General features: G+C 45.3%; 1 protein-coding gene across 4 annotated transcripts in view; it reads right to left on the bottom strand.

Annotated features, from left to right (window-relative positions):
• LOC142575742 (uncharacterized) overlaps positions 1 to 21,103 on the bottom strand; it is a 379,986-nt gene that overhangs the window by 25,313 nt on the left and 333,570 nt on the right. Inside the window, exon 5 of one of the 4 annotated variants that reach the window (XM_075685351.1) lies at positions 11,038 to 11,113. The exons of the other annotated variants lie outside the window; for them this stretch is intronic. The gene's annotated coding sequence lies outside the window, so the exon portion shown is untranslated. The remainder of the gene's footprint in view (positions 1 to 11,037; positions 11,114 to 21,103) is intronic. 4 annotated transcript variants of the gene reach the window in all.

Genomic DNA, 21,103 nt, shown 5'->3' on the forward strand with positions numbered 1-21,103 from the left:
CGCATGGAATATTGCTCTCTACACAGCGTCATCAATGTTTTTTTTTTATATATTTTGTGGTGGTAATGGATCTAGGCTGTCCCGTGTATGACATACTTACAGCAATATAGATTGCATTACCCAACAAGGCATGGCGAGCCTTGGGTTTTTTCATAAACCTCGCCTGAATTCTAGCAAGTGGTTTCAGCGCTTTACATTGCCTTCGCTTCTTAACAACTATCGATAGCAACCTTGATATTTTCCGCTTGCAATTATCGCAAACTACGTGAAATGTGTACCTTATTTTGACTATTACATGTTAATAATGTTATTCTCATACGAAATGCTTTATTTTGCCCATTACTTTTATTTGTTTATGATAAGTTTCACTGCTTGCGTAAGCTGATTTTGTGATAATCGTCTGCGCTGTATCTCGTTGATGCCAAAATGTATTTAGTTAGGGGCTGTGGGCTCGTCAAGCTGCACAACTGCATGTTTTATCTGCAGTCCTACAACCAGCTCTTGTTGTACATGGTGCGAACTAAACACATCTAATTTTATTTCAGTTGCTTCACCTTAGCATCACAGATGAAGTAAAAGAGAAAGGCCGACAGGTCAAGTAGAACAGAAAATCCGGTTTGCTACCCTGCACTGGACAACGAGGAGAGCGAGAGTGGATGGGAAAAGAGGGGAGGGGTAGGGTTGTAGCGGGAGGTAACAATAAATACAAGATCAAAATTGGACGACGCGGTCCCAGCCATTCACGGTCATCAAACACGATCACAGCGCGTGGTCAAAGTTCACAGCAGTTAAAGAGAATGCCGGTTCGTGCAGGTTTGTTCCATAAAAACTGTAGCAATGCCTTAGTCGCCCTATGCTGTGATGGCTGATCAAGTGGGCATTCCAAAATGTCTTGTTCTAAATACGAGGGTGTGATCATCGCGAGCTGTAGCAGTTGCGATCGATCGTCTATGTGCCCTCTATAGAGGATCAGCCACGCATAACGTGTTCAAGGGCGTCCACACAACCACAGTCATCACCAAAGGTTAAGAAAGAAAGAAAGAAAGAAAGAAAGAAAGAAAGAAAGAAAGAAAGAAAGAAAGAAAGAAAGAAAGAAAGAAAGAAAGGAAGAAAGCGTTAATTAACAGTTTCAGCACAAATATACACGGAGGAGAGGCGATACCTCATTAAACAAATAAAAACAAGTTCACTGGCTTACGTGCTAAAACAGCGTTCTACTTATAGGAGGCGCGTCGTTGTATAGGGCACCTGAGGTTTTCTAACGTGCACCTAAACCTAAGTACACAAGCATTTTCCATTTCGTTCCTCTCAAAATGCAGGCCCCGCGTGCTGGATCGAACCAACGACCTCGAGCTCAGCAACGCAGCGCCATAGCCACCAATTTAATCTGGCGAGTGATAGTTCAATGCCGCCTATGGCGGAACCTTACCAGTCACGTGTTGACAGCACGCAGGCAGAAAGTCCTCTTTCTTTAGGCGCTTAAAAAGTGTTTAGTTTAATTTTATAGCGACAGCAAAAAAAGAAAAAAAACATGACGTCTCCTTCTTCGTTATGAGCAAGAACAGCAACAGCAACAACAACGCACCAGGGCGAATTTCGACGTTCTGTACTTTTGTACTGACTGGTAAATCATACGCCTCCAACCTTCTATCCATCGCCTATGCAACACCCGCAATTTTATAAATTAAATCTTATTGAAGAGCATAGTGGCGTCAGTCACACGACTAGGTCATGTGAAGGAATACATTGCAGTAGAGCTGCCCAGAACAGTCATCGGATCGAGCATACCGAGTTTGACTTTTTTGCTTTCTTTTTTTTTTCATTCTTGTTATGCAAAGTAGGGTACCGCCGAGTTTGCTTACGCGATGGGTCATCAGAGGCACCAAGGCGGCAGTTGAGAGCGCGGATTTGCTGCTAAGATAAAAGTGACAAAACATGTTCTCGCTATAATCTACGACAGTATTAAACAGCATTGACACTGCCTTAAAAGAAAGAAAAGCGCAGCAACAACAATGAAAAAAAAAACGGGAATGATAGTACATGTTTCTTTACGAATAGCGTAACCCTCATTGTAGACCGCTACTGCCCCATCCTATTTCCACAAGCCGAAAAGAGGAATGCAGAATAGCGATAGATGCTCGAGAACACTGTCACATACACGCTAGTCAGAAGAACGAAATTTGCGTCGCGATAACCCCGGCAGCGTTGGGAAGAGAAAAAAATCGGAACCCCCGACAGTAGATATTGACTACTCCATTCACAGAGGAAGGAATGGCTAAATAAAGGGGGCGAATACAGGCGGATAGAAATTCAGTTTCCATGGCAACCATGCTTGTCGGGACCCCTAATATGCGATATCTAATTAAGCTCCAGGTAGGAAGCAGAGGACAGAAATAAGCTGGGAAAAGGCAGGCGATGAAGATAAAGATCTCAGTAAAACGAAGAGGATGCAAAAAAAAAAAAAAATACGAAAGTAAACAATAACGAGCGAAGAAGAAACACACAAACACATCTGCGGAGTTTCAGTAACTAGACTGTAACCAGCAGCATTAGAGTAACAGCGCCAAAATTCGAAGGAAGCAGATTTAGGTTGGTGCTATACCGAAGCGTTCGATTCCAAATTTCATTCATAACACGCGCCGTTCGGTCGTAGACGAAGCGCCACCGCTCGAGTTCACGATGAGGCGTATACGCGCACATTCGTCTGATCTCTGCATTCTTTCATTCGCACAGCCTATATCTATCTCGCGTCTATTATTACAGCGATATTTCCCCAACAATTATCCGGGTTATTACTGAAACGAACCACTTTGACAAATAAACTTAGCTCCACAGTGACGCGCTTAGCAAAGAAACAGAGAGAGAGAGAGATAAGTCAACTTCGTCTTATAAGGCTTCACCAAAACAGCTTTTAACTCCGTTATGCTCTTCCATGGTTAATTGTCCAATCTCCTTCTCTGAAGAAGACGCGGCGTCCGGCCACGGCGGCCGCATTTCGATGGGAACGAAATGCGAAAGCACCCGTGTATTTAGATTTAGGTGCTCCTTAAAGAACCCCAGGTGGTCCAAATTTCCGGAGTTCCCCGCTACGGCGTGGCTCATATTCAGAAAGTGGTTTTGGCACGTAAAACCCCATAACTTAATTTTTTTAAACACGCGGCGTGGTGCCCTTCTTTTATTATTTTTTTTTCGATACCATGATTAACGAAAGTTGATTCATTAGTCAATCCATGGCTGTGGGAAGAAGGTTTACACGACTGAAAAGAAAAGGAAGGATCGTGCACACTTAGTCCGTGTTAAGAGTAAGTTTTAACCCGGAAGATCCTGTCTAAGTACATGGGAACGGAAAAAAATTGTTTTTCTCCGCGACCGCATGGTCGAATTTGACGAGGTTTCTTGCATTCAAAAGGAAACGTTAAAATATACGGTCACTGCAGGAAGCAGAGTTATTGTTTATCCAGACAATTTATGATTCTGTAAACTGCACCTGGTGATAGATCTACAACGGACAAAATTTATGTAACGTACACCTCTCCGAAATGTTAGCGCTAATTTGTGAGCAGAACTGTTGCCAAAGCGCCGTAAACATATTAAAAAACTGACGTAAGCTGTAAATTCATATACGACACTTTTCCCACTTAAGATGCTCTGGCAGACGCGGTTGCAGAACCGCGATATCTGTGCTTGTTCAGAAATTTCGAACATTGCCCTTCAGATATCTGTGGAACTTCACAGCAGCGTACAAGCATAACTGTATTGGCAACATTTAAAATATATATATATATTTCCTAAGGCTACCCGCATTTCAGCAACTCTCAGTTAACAATTTCGATAGCATTTTTCTTATTATTTCCGTTAAGACTTGATCTTAAGGTATAATTCTTTAGGTGTACATGTGTATATGTGTATTATACAGGTGTTATGAGGCATATGGGGTTGTCTATTAATTGAAGCAGTGTTTTGTGGAATCTGTTATCATGTATCCAGCGTTCATAGTTGGTCGTGACACTGTAACGGAGGCCTGCTTGTAGTAGGAGACGTGAGCGTTCCGACTGTAAGCTTGGACATGTCCATACTAGGAGGTACGTATCTGCCTGAGCAATAATGGACACGCAGCGTTATCAACATATATTAGCATGCGTACTTACGACACTCGGTCGTAACATAATTGCTGTGTTATGGCAGAATTTAGGGCATGATTAAAGCACCGCAAAACGACGCAGGAAAGCATGATTTCCTTTTTGGGTCAACGTCACACAATTAAACATGACTGACCAACAAGCCCGCCACCGCCGTCTGCCCCTGAAGATCGCGTTTTGAATTTCGCGTCCAAAGCGCGGAGCCGATAATCTGAATGCGGAGTCAGGTGGCTGGCGTAACTGTACTTTCGCATTTTTCGTTCTTGATATCGCGAGCAAAGCTTCCGGACAGCTCCATGTTGAGCCTTTTCACTGCCTTGAGACTGCAGTGCACTCCGCAAATCATTGTCAGACGATTAACTAATCCCGTAGCGATATCGCCAAATACTATGACGTCATGAGAAGCAGGAGCTGAGAGTATTTTAAGTGGGCGTGGCATTTGTATTTCGCACTTTAGATCCTTTCTGGCGTGTGCTGCATCAGCTTTTTCATAAGCTGTAGTGAGCACTCTGGCTTCGCTTAATCTGGGATGCTATTCCGGTCAGGGTCGAATTCCGCCATATTGCCGAATCCGCCAACTTGCCAGCTCTGATTGGCCCAGAAAGCTGCTACGGCGTCACTGACCGGCTCAAAACGCCGCCATTTCCAACTCTCACAATATCGCGGAATTGGACTATGTCAGGAATAGCATCTCAGTAGCGGCCCGGGAACGATGCCGATCCGATGCCACCACGTTCCTGCATTACCATGCATACAACAGCGGCGCGGCGCCAGCTTTTCCTCTAAGTGACGTGGTGAGAAACTCTGTGCTTTAAAACAATTGAGTTACTGTGGCGCTACCGTCAACAGGAGCTGCCAGTAAATGGTGGACCAGCCTTCGTGGGAATGACGGTCAGCATGTGGATTTGCCTAAACTTCATCTTTCTGTATTCTAAACGCTTTGATCACATTCCAACGAAATATTGCGTTATAAATGCGACAATATGCAACAAATATGCGTGATCGCAGAGAGTAAGTGGCGTGTTGGCTTTAGGAAAGTGTGAGCGCTCGGAAATTTGCCAAGGAGTAATAAACAGCGCAACAAGAATACTTGAAGTCACAAGCACGAAGACTATAGACAAATGCATGTACTAACCAACATTCCTACGGTGGTGGAACGATCGTAGCGGTAGAGTTCCCTCTAGTAATTTTTGCAGAAACCCCTATGCTTTACTTCACTTCACTTTACTCTACTTGCAGTTGTCTGTCAACAGGGCAACACCGCTGCGCGCTACGAAGCAGCAGCCGCGAGCATCGGAGATCAATAGAGCCGTTGCGCCGCATTACTAGTTGTTTCTGCAGTCCGTTAAAACCAACAAACAGAGCTGATAACTTTTCTCGCTTGTCGTCATGTATCGACGAGACAGTACGAACCGTTTCAACTGCGGCCCTTTGCACTGACAACCCTCCCGACCAACCACACCAGCTGGCTTCGTGGGTCATTCTGTTGTTTCCCCTTGTACTCCTGGAGCAGAACGACTTTCGTGTGTGGGTGTGTGTGCGCCCGTACACATACGCAAGGCTGATTCTCTGGTGCGCTTTAGGGTTTCCTCAATGTAACAATAAGGGAACGGGCAGTCACAAGTTCTCGTGATACCACTGAATCCCTTTAATGAGACAGCGTAATCATATTACATAATTTGATAATTATTTACCGACAGTCGCGCGCACTTAGTTTACGTCCTGACTATTTGCGAGTTACGGCATTATAATCTATCCCCGCTGCCTAACTGCTGCGGTCTACATTCTTCCACTTACGGTCTACGCCACTGATAGTCAACCGAGACACGACAACACGACGACTGCTATTCTTCTCGGTACATACACGACACAGCTAACGCTATTATAACATACCAGGCAGCTATCGCTGAAGAGCTCATGACACATTGACTTTATCAGCATACAACCAAGCACGCATACACATACACATGCGAACCACAGGTATCTACTGCTTTAGTAAAGCTAACCCCCGAACAGAGCAGTGCGGTGGATGGCCTTGCGCACGTCAGCACAACCTCCACCTTTTCTCCGCCGCTCCGCTTGTCACGTGACTCTCCACGTCCCACAAAACCGTTGCACCGCCTTTCCTGCGCCATCTCTCTCACACCGTCATTTGCTTCGCCGAGGGCATACCTCCCTAAATAGCCCGAGGCGAAGCTTTGACCTGTACAACGCTATAGCATTAGCGATCTTGCTATGGCGCATACCACACACTCGTAACAAAATCTGGCAATATTGTTCCGGCGTACTTTGCCCACGCACCACCCTTGCGTCATGAAATAAACGTGCAATAAACTCTTCTTTGCTGAGGATCCGTACTAGCGGCATTTTTAACCTTCCGTTGCACTCCGCCGCGATTTTCGTCCAGCCACCGAAGGTCAAGCAAGGCGAAGCAGGCCAGTCGTCGACGCCGGCACAACCCTCCGAATCCGGTTATCACTTTCACCGCACTCTCTCGGGCCTACCGAAAGCGTCTCCACTTCTGCATGCTCCTCGCCTATTGTCAGGTGATTAGATGAAAAACGCCTCTCAACGTAGGCAACGCTATGCGCTCTGAAAGCAATAAGAAAAATGAAAATTAAAAAAGAAACCTCCCAAGACGAGGACAGCATTTGATTCGGCTGTGTTCAAACAACGCCGAGGGTCACCGCTAGTTGCTTGTGTCACCGTTACGTACCTTTGACGCTAGGAGGTAGGTATGAAAATAGGAATGGTTTTACGTTATATAGGGCCCTAGGTTCACAATTCTCAAAGGCGTTTAGGTCTGACGTGGCAACGAGCAGGTCGGTACTATCCGCAAACAACGTGTTTCCTGTGGCACTTCCGACACCGACTAAACCCTAGGACAGGTGTTCTAATCGACTCTTCAAACAAATCTCACTTCTGGGAGACGCCGCGGCTTGTTTGCGAACGAGGTTAGCCAAACTTGTTGCCTCGTGCGACAGCACCCTTAACGAGACGGCAGTTTCACTGACAGCATTTTGTTTGAAGTGACAAGCTTCCCTTTCTTTTTAATATTTAACAACCACCGTAAGAGATTATGCGTGCATTTTGCGTTTTTTTTTTTTTTAGGTACAGAAAGTAAAAGGGAGAGAACGTGCTCCCCAGCGTTCGGGCTTTAAACTTCGACCGCGGTTTCTTCCATTCATCATGTCTTTCATGCTTTGCATGTCAGGCTCACGCAAGGGAACTCACGCCATTTCGGAACTCTGTTGACAGACACTTTAAGGGGATAAGAGGGGAATTACAGGTCCGACCACGGCGGGGGTTGGAGATTTGAAACTGCCATGAGTGAATTCGCAAACATTCGCAAAAATCTGCCGTAGTGGAACTTTCGCTCGAGCCAGTTGATTAGGCATAAACTCGGCGCTGTCCTGGACATGCGCGATCTGCGCCCCCTTTTTCCTCGCTCCTTCATCCTTCCGCCCAACTTGCGAAATCCGTTCCCATAATTCGTCACTTCAGCTAGGACAAACAAACGAGAAGCGAGTTAAGTCTGACGGCTGCCGACCTTTCTAGGTTTACATCAACGAAAAAGAAACGAAAAGGATGAAAAAAAAAACACTGACAGTAAAGAAAAAAGCAATTTTGAAAGCCGAACCGCTTGCGAACGTTGAAGGTGCCTCCGTTCTGAGTTGTCGCGGAAAGATGCTGCGTGCGTCGGATCCCCTCTGCAGTTGGCATGCGCGAGAAATTGCGCACCCTCTCCCAATGCGACAAGCCCGCTAATGCGACGTTGTGCAAGCGCTAGTCTCTGGCGTGGGCAAACGGGCCATCCAGCACCGGACGTGACGGTGGCGGCAGTTCTCCCCGAGAGACGACGAGACATTTTTTTTTCTTTCTTTTTCTTTCTTTCTTTCTTTTTTCGCTTCCATGAACCGAGTGTTTGCTCGCGGACAACCTCGCCGTTTTTTTTTTTTCCTCTCTTCCTCCGCTTTGTTCAACACTCTCCACGCTTTTTTATTCTTCGTTCACCGTTTCACTCCTTTTTTTTTTCTTTTATGTTCTCTCCTGTCCCGCAACGTCTATTTTTTTTTTCTTTTCAAATGTCGCCTTCATTGGAGGATTCTTTTTTTTTCTTTTTTCTTTCATTTTCTCTTCTGTCCCGCAACCTTTATTTATTTTTTCAAATCTTGCCTTCTTTGAGGAAGATCAATGCTAAGTTAATTAAGACCGGCCAAGCCTATTTCCTAGGTTCGACGTTCGCTTGTATGGCGAGAGATCTTGGTTACTAAGCCGAGGGGGAAGAAAAGTGCGAATTTCATCTCCTTGAACATCGAACCCAAATGGCGCCTGTGCGTTAGTGTGACGCGACGAATTGACAAACGCCCGCGATTGCGTGCGTGTACACGTGTGCATGCATATGGATAGAGTGAGCGCTTACGATCGTCACCTACAAACGCAGTGGCTTTTGCTGTAGTAACTCAACAAATTGAATAAAATGGCTTCTCGCGCTGTCACTGCATCAACTGAAGAACAAAACAATATGAAAGATGCGTCGAAGTAGGCCCCCGTTGACTTCACTGCAACTCCTCCGGTCCATCAATATAACGAACGAGCTGCATGCATGGTTGGTTGTTTTTAAAACGAAGCTATCTTTCTCTGTCTGAACCCACAATAACAAAGATTACGTGAACCCATCTACGGCCCATCTTAGCTAACTGTAGTCCAACAGTCGCAGCAACAGAGTTTCCTCTTACAAATGTCGTAGAAAACCTTCCGAAGGTGAGAATAACGGTAGAACGCGACATTTCAAGCCGTCGCTTCGTCTACACGTCGCACCGACTTCTCGTCGCCGTCGTAGAATAGCAGCCGGCGAAAAACCAGCTGTGTCATCGAATCGCAAAACCGCACAAGCGCGTCGCGGGCGCTAGGCTTACGCTGAGCGCACGCAGAAGCTCAAACAAGCAAACAGACGCGAATGGAGACGAAGCCAAGTGAATCCGCAAAGCCGCTTTTGTCCGTCCCGCGGAGGGAGGCACACAACGCCAACCGTCCGCAGCGCACCCCCTTCTTTCTGCGCTAACGTCTGGAACAAATCGCGATCTTGCGGGAATTCGGGATCTGGCTGCGAAATTCCCGAACCTGGCTTATCCTGCCTCATACTCACACACTTTCTTTCTTGCTGTCTTTTTTTTTTCCACTCTGTTCCTGTACTATCGTTCGCTTCTTGGAAAAAGAAAAAAAAACATAGCGTGCTAGCTACTCCTCCGTTCCCTGTTTCTTTTCCTTTCCTTCTTGATTCTTTCCATTTCGTTCTTTTCTACGCGAGCGATGGGCGGCAGCATCTCGTTGGATTTACAGAACGAAGAGGAATAGAGCAGGCAAACATAGGGAACACGGCATAAGCGTGAGTCACACGACTTATCTAGAGCTACGGTATGCAAAAATCAGCGACGAATAGAATGCCTTGAGAAGAAAAAAGAAACGATAGGTGGGAAAAGCGGAAAGGAAGGAACAGAGGAAGAAGGAATGTAAGAAAGAAAGATGAAAAGAAAGAACGAAAGAAGAAAGAAAGAAGGAAAGAAAGAAACAATGAAAGAAAGAGGAAAGGAAGAAAAGGTAAGAAAGAGAAAAGAACGAACGAAAGAAAGAAAGGAGGAAAGAAACAGAAGGAGCGAAAGAAAGAACGGGAAAAGAAGAAGGAACGAAAGAACGAAAGGCGAAAGAGAAACGCGGCTAGGCACGACACCGACAAGGGCAAAAGAATGATGTTCGGTGTGCTCCCACAGACGGCGATAGCGAGCTACGCACCAAGCGCGAGAGAATCGCAGATGTTGTACGCCCCACATTCAACAGCTGGTTCGGCGAGACGAACTGCGAAAATAAACAGTATGTAGGGAAAGGCGAGTACAAGAGAAGGGCAAAAAAACAGAAAAGATAGAAAGAGAAGCTGTAAAACACGGCGATCCTGACAAGTAGTCACAGAAAAAAAGAACCTCTAAACAAACTAACGGAAGATTGAAGAAGACAGTACGCGGACGGTGGAAAACTCAAGTTGGCGATAAACTCCACCGCGGGTATTGTTTTTCACCGCCGTTCGAAAAACAGAGAACGCGAGCCTGTTTTAAAGAGAGAGCCCGTAGGAACAAGTCAGCGGCTGTTTGCGCCGAGACCTAGTCGTGTCGGATCGCGAGAGTGTTAAACGGAATCCTCCTGTCACCTCTGTGTGGCGTACAAAAAAGTGCAAAAAAAAAGAGAAAATAATAAGCGACAACATGGGGATAGAGGGAGACAAAAAAAAAAATGACTACCGGGACGACGAAAGGAAAGACACGACGGTTGCACAAGACGACTCCGACAGATCGAGCGAGGAGTGAGGATGTCTAAATTTTTAAGAAAAGAAAGAAAAGCTGGCAGGAAAGGTAGCTCAGCATAGTGCACGTTTCGACAGGCGCGTTGCATCGCATTGTACAACTCGGAAAGGGTTGCCTTGTTAAGGGAGAAACCGCTGAGACCACGGAGAGCGAGCAGAAAAGGTTTGGTACGAAAGGCAGGCTAAGTGAAAACGGAAAAAAAAAAAGGAAAGGAGAAAGGAAACGACGCTGGAAGAGAGTGCTACGTAAAGATAAACCTAAAATAAAAAGAAACATAAGAGAGAAGAGAGAAATGCGAGTCAGAGCATTGCCAGTGGTATAAACGTATAGCAGTGGCAAGAAATTAACGAGCAAGCTACAAATGAATACGCGAACAAAGAACGAGAAAGGCTGCCGTAACGCGCTGCGACACGCAATGGTAGCGAACAGGCTCCTTTTAAGCGACACTGCGCCTGGAAACAAGGTCGTCGGAAACGAGACTACGTCTAAGCCTGTCACGAAAGCTCCTGCGAGCCAGTGGCGCGCCGGTTCTGTAGACTTACGTTGCGACACGTCGTTATCGCTCTTGCCTTCGTCTTGTAAGTTGCAAGAACTCTCTCTGCTATTTAGAAGACAGGGCTGCAAAAAGAAAAAGAAAACTTGAAGGTTTGGGCACGCAATGGCGGGCGTGGTGTACGTGGATCACGAGCCAAAAAAAAAAGAACTTTAAAAGTGAGCGTATACGGTAAAGAATCCCCGGTAAAGTATGAGAGGCCTCTGTCACTCGCTTCAAAAGTGCACGTTGCGTGACGTCACCTAGCGGGAGCTCAATACATTACTGCAATCAAAATCGCCCAAGACGCGAAACAGTAAACGGTGCTCTCAGAGCTATGCCCTTTTAAGGGCCTGCCAAGAGCGCAGCGCTCAAATGAACGTCGAGAGCTCACACGTGATCGTGATATGTGGGCTAAGTTTTCTTTCTTCTTTATCTTCGGCGTATGTGCATGTGTAGATAAGAAATGCATGATCATTCAGCGCCCCAGCATATGTGAAACTGAAAACAGACTCCATTCAGCAACGCGTATACAAGTGTCATCAGCAATTTGTATGATATAGCAAAAGCAGCAGAAGAGTTCTGTATTGACCTGTACAGTACCCAGAGCAGCCATGCAACCTTCAACAGAAGTAGTGATGAACAGGATTCAGAGGCTCCTTCTATGACTAGCAATGGAGTTAAGAGGGCCTTGCAAGACATTCCCAAGGGAAAAGTGGCAGAAGCAGATGGAATAACACTCAACATAATCAAAGATGGAGGAGATGTTGCGCTTGAACAGCTTGCGGCTCTTTATATGCGATGCCTCACGACTTCAGCCGCACCGGAGAGCTGCAAGAATGCCATCGTTATAGTAATTCATCATGAAGGGTACCTTAAATACTTGAAGAAATACAGGCCCAATAGTTTGCTTTCAGTATTGTATAAAATATTCACCAAGATAATTTCCAATGGAATCAGAGCAACAATTGTCTTTAATAAACCAAGAGAACAGGCTGGGTTCATGAAATGATATTCTACAATGGATCACATCCATGTCAAGAATCCCGCGTTTGAGAAATCTGCGGTGTGAAATCAGCCGCTCCTTATAGTTTTCATATATTATGGCAATGCATTTGATTCAGTACAGATACCAGCAGTGTTGGAGATACTGTGTAATCAAGGAGTACAGGAAAAATGCTTGAATATCTTCGAAAATTAAAAAAATATCTACAAAGATTCCACAGCTATTTTGCTTCTCCCTTCCCTATCAAGAAAGGTATCTGGCAAGGCGACACAATATCTCCAATGCTATTTACTGCATGCTAGAAAAGAAGTAGTCAAGCTATTAGAGTGGGGACGCTTAATCTCAACAACCTTTGGTTTGCAGATGACATTGCCCTGTCCAGCAACACTGGGGACGAATTGCCACAAATGATTGATGACCTTAATCGAAGAATTGTAAAAGTAGGGTTGGAGATAAATATGCATAATACAAAGGTAATGTTCAATAGCCTAGCAAAGAAACAAGAATTCATGATCGCCAATCAGCGTCCAGTCTATGGAGGAGTACGTTTGTCTAGGTGAATTACTCACAAGGGACCCTGATCATGAGAAGGAGATTTACAGAAGAATAAAATGGGATAGGGTGCATACGGGAGGCATTACAAAATTTTGACTAAAAGCTTACCACTGCCATTGAAAAGCAAAGTGTACAACCATTGCATTCTAACGGGGCTAACACATGGGGCAAGAAACTTGGAGGTTAATGAAGAAGATTGAGAACAAGTTAAAAGCCGCGAAAAGATAGATGGAACGAAAAAATATTAGAAGTAAGGGTAAAGAGCAGAAAGAGACCGGTTGGATTAGAGAGCGAACGGGCATTGCCGATATTCTAGCTGACAGTAAGACAAAAAAAAATGAGCTGGGAAGGCCATGTAATGCGTAGGGCAGATAACCGGTGGACCGTTAGAGTTACACAATGCGCGCCAAGGGACGGGAAGCGCAGTCGAGCACAGCAGAAAATCAGGTGGGATGATGAAATTAGTAAATTTGTAGGCGCAAGTTGTAATCAGCTTACGGCTTAACAGGTGTAATTGCACATAGCTGGGAGAGGCTTTTTCGTGAAGTAGGCAGTAAAATAAGATTATTATTATTATTATTATTATTATTATTATTATTATTATTATTATTATTATTATTATTATTATTATTATTATTATTATTATTATTATTATTATTATTACTTAAAATACTCACTTCGTGCAGTTTAAGTGCCAGTTGTCAGTGCACAAATGCGGACCCTTCCCCACCCTCAAGGTGTATAGCTGCTGCTAGCTGATGTTTTCTAGCGTACGCGACCCATTTTTAACACACAACCTTAATTGTGTGCGAGCTCGACTGCAAGAACACTTCCGACATTTTCGCTACGTGAAAAGCCTTTCCCTGACAATGCAAGAGCCGCAGCTGAGAAAAGAAACATTTTTATCACAGTGGAGTGATTACGAACGAGCTAAAGCGCATTTAAGTGAAATTAATTAAAGGCTACATTGTATCGGGCATTATTTACAGTTAACAAATACGATGCAAGCGCGCTGCTTTTTCCCGATAAGAGCTGTCTTCCTAAGGATACTAGAAAGAAACACTATATGTACGGCTGCAACCGCCTAGCACGCAGCACCTTCAGTAAGGATCTGCATTGAGTGTCCTTTTTAACCCAGGCGCTTAGGTGGGCCTTGTGCCGCCTTATGCGGACACTCTAGTTTTTCCTTTTGCTCCTGCAAAGCGTGCTGCGCTGCATACATACAATGCATAAGAAGAAGCTAACTTGCACAGACGCAGGAAATGTCAAGAGTCTGGGGCATCGAATCCCTCCCTCTACCCAACCCCCTTTTTGAACAATAATAAGATCTCTCTCTCTCTCTCTCTCTCTCTCTCTCTCTCTCTCTCTCTCTCTCTCTCTCTCTCGCTCTATCTATCTATCTATCTATCTATCTATCTATCTATCTATCTATCTATCTATCTATCTATCTATCTATCTATCTATCTATCTATCTATCTATCTATCTATCTATCTATCTATCTGTTCCGTCTTACATTCTTTCTATGTCATCAGCCAAGACATGGAGAGAAGCTTACAAAGCATAGAACTGAGCTTTAGCTTAAATAATGTGCACAGCGGCGAATTCAACGCAATAAAGAGTGGAGACTATTTTTTTTCTTGAGCTATGCCTCTTGAATGTATTCACTGCGTATTATCGGCGGCTGTCAGCTAAATACGGTTACCACATTCTGATACGGGTTGATTGCGCAAGCACGGACTAAGTATGAGCACCAATACTGCTGAAGATTGCAGCGGCGTAATCGGCCGCAGCCGCGGCCCATCTGTGCCTACACTACACGACGAAGTCTCCCGCTATCTTATGTTATCCCCGCCTCGGCTTACTCCAGTCCATGCCGGAAGATTTTCTAATCTCATAACTCCCCTCCTGATCCTCTGCCGCAATCAAATGCGTTTTCTCCCTCTTGACACCCGTTCTGTTATCACAATAGACCAACGTTTTTCTGTTCCCCTCGTTACGTGACCGGGGCCCCTTTTCGCATTCTTCATCGAAATCAATCACTTGGGATATAGGGTATCCCCGCTCTATAGAGATCCACACACACAGCCAGTCTGAGAGGGAAGACAGAAGGGAAGACTAGAAAAAGAAAAGGCAGCCTTAATAAAGTATCGAAGGCGAACTGCTCTCCCAAATTTTTTTACGCGTGCTTGCTCTCCCATCAGCCGGCCACCTTCCTCTTCTTTGACGCTAAGTCTACCGTTTTCCATTTCGTCGGTCGTGTCACAGTGCTTACCTTTCTTTCAACATTCTAAATGATGGCGTTATTTACGTTCAGACCTAGCCTCTGAGAGGAGCTGTCTGGGTAACAGAAGCAACACATTTAGTGCAGTTTGCCGTCGCAGTTTCTAGGAGACGACGTCTCCTAACGAACGATCCGAATGGCCCTGTCGAGAGTCAAGAATTTCAGAAAGAAAGACACAAAAGAAAGATGGCTGTCAGGAAGATCTGCCAGCTTGATCGAAAAGTTAATATATGCGGCCGTGGTAGGATGCATAATTCAGCAGTGAGCAGAAAGCATTTGTGTATATGTATACGCAAGTCAGGCCAGCATAGAGAGGAATTGCAAGGAAGACTCAGAAATGTAATATGAAAATCTACCTCAACTGTTCAAACCTTCAATTCTTGGTCACCTTTCATTTCGACTATGACTCAAAATATAGCTGTAGATGTCTGCACTGCCTCTAATCATAACTTTTCCTTCTTGAGGGTATAAAGTAAACCAAGCTGGTTGATTTGGTTTGATGGTGAAAATTCTTGTCCTGCTTCTTGTTATTATTTGCCAATTGTATTTACTTTCTCTATTCCGGTTACGAAAGAAAGCACGCGACCCGTAAGAAAGGTCAACAACCCTTTCGCTTAGCTGTCCGTATCGCAACGCCCCGTCAGGTCGGGTGAATTTCGAAGCAGACCTCGGGTCCTAATGCCGGACCTCGAATCCCGCCTCGTGCGATTGCAACACGGGGCTATACTGGCATCGTAAATCACTTGTTCGGCCAAGCGCACCGATCCGAACCGCACGAACGGACTTTTGCTGATTAAAGCTGCAGTCTCGCGGGCCGCATTATTCGGCTAAGCATATTCTTCAATACCGGAATAATGAAGTCGGTGCCAGGCGAACGGACGAGAAGAAATGGACGCAACGAAAGGAAGGAGACGAGAGCAAAGGTGCCGCGGAACCTGTTTTTATAGACGATATGCGGAGAGCGAAAGCCCCCAAAAATAATCGCTACAGAGAAGGGCTGCCTGATAAAGTACACACTTGCGCGAGTTGTTACGACATGCTTGGAATTTAAAACAAGGCGAAAGGCGGATCACCGGTAAAATAAGGACACATACCCAAGCGCTCAAAAAAAAAAAAACCGAGCTTGCAAAACGAAACGCCGCAATCATTTCATCCCTTGCGCTGAGGCAGTGGTGTATTGCCCTGACCCTGCCTTGCGGCAAGCGGCATATGGGCCAAACAGGGCGTTATACGAATGAACGGCTAGGGGAGCTCGCCTATACAGAGTAGCCTCAGCGACATCTGGCCACTTTGGTATTGACTGCCGATATTGCGGCTGCGTGCTCGACTTTCAGCGCTGTGGTGTTGCAAAACGTCACCGGGACCAGCTTACACGAGAAATTCTCGAGGCTTTGGAAATGGCTTAACTAGGCCACATGTGTGTTAGCAGGCCTTCAATCACTTTACCTACAACAAAGAAACTGATTTTTCTGTTTCTTGACTTTGCGTGTCCTTGCGCGCAATCTGCACAGCTTAGAGTAACGGTGTCTGATAGACCATTCCTATTTATGATATTTCTTTTCCATCGTTAATTCCTTGTTTCATCGTTGACTGCGCGAGTATACATTGCGCGGTTGAGACGAATAAAACCTTGTGATCAGTCAGCGCCGTGTCTTTGTCCTTCTTTTACTTGAATTCTGTCTTTCACGCTGTTTTAAATTTCAAGGTTGCCTTATCGTTGAAGCGTTGTCTGTCCTCATCGCGAAACGCTGATAGACATGGCAGTAGCGCGATAACAACTGTTCGGAAATCTATCTCATTTTTTTTAAAAAAAACGTAAGAACATTTCCAACGTAAGAACTTTTCTAACGTAAGAACTTATAGTACCACGTCTTACTAAACTCGCAGCCGGGCGGCGAAGGCTGCGCGTTGCGTCGTCTCTTCGCAGGTCAGAACACACCCGTGTCACACAGTGTTACCACGAGTTTCCACGGGACCAACGTAGGTCTTTGTTCAGGAAGAAGGCCGGAATGCTTGGTGGCACATAGCAAACGCCTTACTCCAGAGAGGGGCAAGCACGCACGGACGAAAGGCGCAGGCATTTAGACGCGAGTTCGCGTCCCATCGAACGTCACGTGTGCTCGCGCTGCCTATAAAGGGCAATGTAACAACAAGAGTTGCGCGTGGTTTTCTTTCCCTGCTATGCAGCTGCTATTTATGTATTCTCTCTCTCTCTCTCTCTCTCTCTCTCTCTCTCTCTCTAACCTCGCAGTTGTACGTATGTTAGAGTTTGCGTTGATTTCGTTTGTATGCCGGGCCTGTATCAACAAAGCTTCCTTAAGCTAGAATTGTTCGCAAGAGCGAATGCCAGTCAATCGGTATGCGAAACGTATCGTTAACAAACGTACCGTCCAACGGCAGAGATCACTTACGAACGAAAAGCTTCGGGGAATCGACGCCTGGCTATTTTTTTTTTTTTAGTTTTCTTAAAATCTGGTCACTGGCAACGATTTGATCATATTGCTAGTTTTTCTATAAGCTAACTGGATTGTTTCTTTTTTTGTTTTTTGTTTTTTACTACGGAATGCCGCTTTCCCTGTAAGTGAAGTGGAGCGGCCGCCAAGCATGCTGCTTGAAACATAATATAAAATGTTGGCTGGCTTAACTTATACAGTGCAGTACGCCGGGAATGAGGGGCTGGAATTTTTTCATTTTCTTTTTTTTTTATTTTTCCAGGTGACTTTACTGAGCGGGAGAACTACTAGGCATCGCGGTCTTGATGCTTTGCTCTTTGACGGTATCGTCAAGACGAAATCAAATCCTGGAGCTGCGCTTCCCGGATGAAGTCCAAGAAGCGTTAATCGCTTGAAAAATGTGGTGGCCGTTCCACGCATTCCCAAATACGCGAAAATTATTCTCAGAACACACGTCTATTCTGAGCTAACACGGCCATAGAAAAAAAAAAGAAACACCTCGCGCAGCTGCCTCGCCGCAGTCACAGCGATTTCTGCGAGTGCATCTTTGCGTTTCTCTTATTATCAGACAGCACTGCAGTAGGTCGATTCGAATTCGGGGAAGTATTACATTGGACCAAGCATGCTTATAGCAACCAGTTTCAATTTAACTTTTTTTTCTTACATAGCAATAATGCAGGGGGAAATAAATAAAAACGCAACAATGCACGGAACTGCATCCAGGCGCGCATGCTTCGACGGCGTCCCAGGGCGCGCAACATGGCGTTCTCTGAGCCGTGTCGAATTGGCGAGACGGAGGGGTTGCAACGGCGAGAAAGGAAGAGTTGAGCTGACCTTCGTGAGTCGCGTTTCTCTTGCAGCGATGAAATCTCGCAAGACTATGCCGGCTGATTTTGACACGAGGGGCAAATTCTTCTATTCGGGAATTCAAAGCGTGTGGTCCGCAATGAAGCGGCCTACTGCGACAGCCATGAGGAGCAGCCGATGTTTTCGCAAGTACCGGGCACGACGCTTTGACTTCTCTTTTTTTTTCGTTTTGTCACGCGAGTCACTGTGATATGCCGCGCCCGTGTGTCGGTTTTGCAGCCTCCCTTTAGAACACGTGCGTCACAATCACGGAGAACCCTACTGCTCTGCCTCGTAAAAGGTTTACTTCGTGGAGAAGCCTTTGTGCCTTCAAACAGAGAATATTTCTTACTTGCGCGCGCTTTGCTCCCTTCGACTACCAAGTAAAAAAACAAACCAGTAAAGGGCTCGGCTGCACCCGCATCATATTTTTTTTTCTTTCTAAAGGATCAAAACTACGAAAGCTCATTCGCTTGATACAGCAGTATCTCTTTTGACAATGCGAACGGAGAAACCAATAAAGTCGGAATGGGTCTCCTTTCAGCTAGTATAAGAAAGGAGAGAGAGAAAGAAACAGAAAAGCGAGACAAAGCTAAACTCAATTCGCGACAGCAAATATCAGGGGAAGGTGGCCTCACGACCTTATTTCTCTAATCTGCGATGTGTCTCTTTCAATGAGCCTCTCGCCGTTCAAACCGCAGGACAGGGATATTGGCGCCCCTGTTCAACCGTGCCCTTTCCTTGATTCGCCTTTCAGAGTGATCGGCAATACTTTCAGAAGCGATTTCTCCCTCCTATTTTTATTCCTGTCTCTATAGATAACATTTCAAGACTTTTCTTGCTTTTCTTTTCACTTCTGCTTTTTTTTTATTTTGCTGTCTCTTCGCTCCTCTGCAATTTGAGAGCCCTTTGAGCTAAGATTTCTTTATCGTAACCTCTCTCGTCTGCAAGAACGGCTGAAACCGACCCAGTAAGCTCGCTTAGCCCTTAAATGAAAAGCCGAGAGTTCGGCAAAGATGTATCGCGGTGTTCAGGCGCGCACCCACCTAAATGTTCAGTCCCAACTTATATACGCGTAGCCAGATATTACAGGCGTGTCGTTATCGCCGGGCGATAGCGTTTCGTCTAAACGCCCGTAAGAGTTGAAGAGCGTGCTCAAGCTCACATGACTGACAGGATATATTTTTAAAAAATTATGGGGTTTAACGTGCCAAAACCACTTTCGGATTATGAGGCACGCCGTAGTGGAGGACTCCGGAAATTTCGACCACCTGGGGTTCTTTGACGTTCTCCTAAATCTAAGTACAGGGCTGTTTTCGCATTCTCCCCCATCGATATGCGGCCGCCGTGGCCGGGATTCGATCCCGCGACCTCGCGCTCAGCAGCCCAGCACCATAGCCACTGAGCAACCACGGCGGGTAACAGGATATATTACCATTGCAGGGTTTGTCACGCTTTCATTCATTAATAAAAAAAATAGAGCCCTACTGGGCTAAGCTGCTCCCATACTTACAAAAAGGCATCTTACGCTACAGAACTGTTCGTAAAACTAGTTGTCAACCAATCATGATGCTGGACATTTCACTATCGAAGGCAGCCAGTCAATGGCAAACAGCGCTTACAGACATCGCCAACATAGCTATATGAAATCGGGCTAGCTTGTCGTCCGTCTGGAACAGCGTTCACTGTAGCATGTGTGGGAGAGACAGCTCTTATACGAGCAAAGCGCCTCATGCTTAGACTAGCTTAAGCTAGGTTAGGCTAAGCTACATTAGATTAGGCCTATGCATTTCACAAACCGTGTTCTGCCTTTCCCGCTATTCGTGCGTGCCAAACGAAGCTGTCAGTCCGCGTAAACAAGAAAAAGCGCACGCGGTGTTACTTTAACGAGTTGCTAACTCAACTGTGTAGTAGTTTCAAAATTAAGCCTCAGGCATTTCCTCGCAAGCCTTACGTTTCCGAGATCAAGCTATGCACAGGCGAACGCCATCTTTCGGTCGCTTTAACACACAGACGAAGGGTGACAAGTAAGAGGAGACGCACTTTGAAGGAAATCAAGGCGGCTTCGGGGAGCAAGAAAGGAAATAAAAGAAGCAACTGCGATGGGTCCCCGCAATTGCCGACATCAATCTGCGCTTGAGAGCCAACGCTGAGGCAATTTGGGCGCGGCCTCTGAAAAGTGGGCGGTGCTGTAGCGTCGTTTCTTGTTTAGAAAACATGATAAAAAACAGTGGAGCCCGGAAGGCGGGAAAGAGAGGTGAAGAATAATGGAGCCTTCCCGTACTTTTTATTGTTCGATCTGTTTAATTAGACAAGAAATACTGAGAATACAGAATACTGATATATATATATATATATATATATATATATATATATATATATATATATATATATATATATATATATATATATATATATATATATATATATATATATATATAGAGAGAGAGAGAGAGAGAGAGAGAGAGAGAGAGAGAGAGAGAGATAAGCTATAAACGCGCAGAATAAGAAAGGAACAGCTAAATTTCTACGTGTTAATTGCCCCGCTTTTATTGCTGTATTTCTTTGCTTTTGCACGCTTTCTTGTATTGTGGTGCTATGCGGGCATTGCATTGGTATACGTACTGGCAGTAAGTGAGAGGCGATTAGTGCAATCGTTACGGCCAGCTTATTAGTTACTTAAGCTTCTTCGAACGTGTGAGGAATACGAAACAGACATAAGAAGACAAGACTATCCGTGGTTACATCACGTTTTCTTACCATTATCCTTCGCACCTGTTGGCTGCATTTTCCATAATCTGCATGTATGAGTTTCAACTGTGTACTTTCCTTTGTTCTTTTACTTGCTCTACACGGTTTTTCTGCTCACTGTGATAGCAAACGAGGAAATCGGGTGCTCCGGTGGTCCCGAGCCGATTTCGACAATCAAGCCCG

Source organism: Dermacentor variabilis, chromosome 3 (assembly GCF_050947875.1).
Source record: "Dermacentor variabilis isolate Ectoservices chromosome 3, ASM5094787v1, whole genome shotgun sequence".
Lineage (NCBI taxonomy): Eukaryota > Metazoa > Arthropoda > Arachnida > Ixodida > Ixodidae > Dermacentor > Dermacentor variabilis.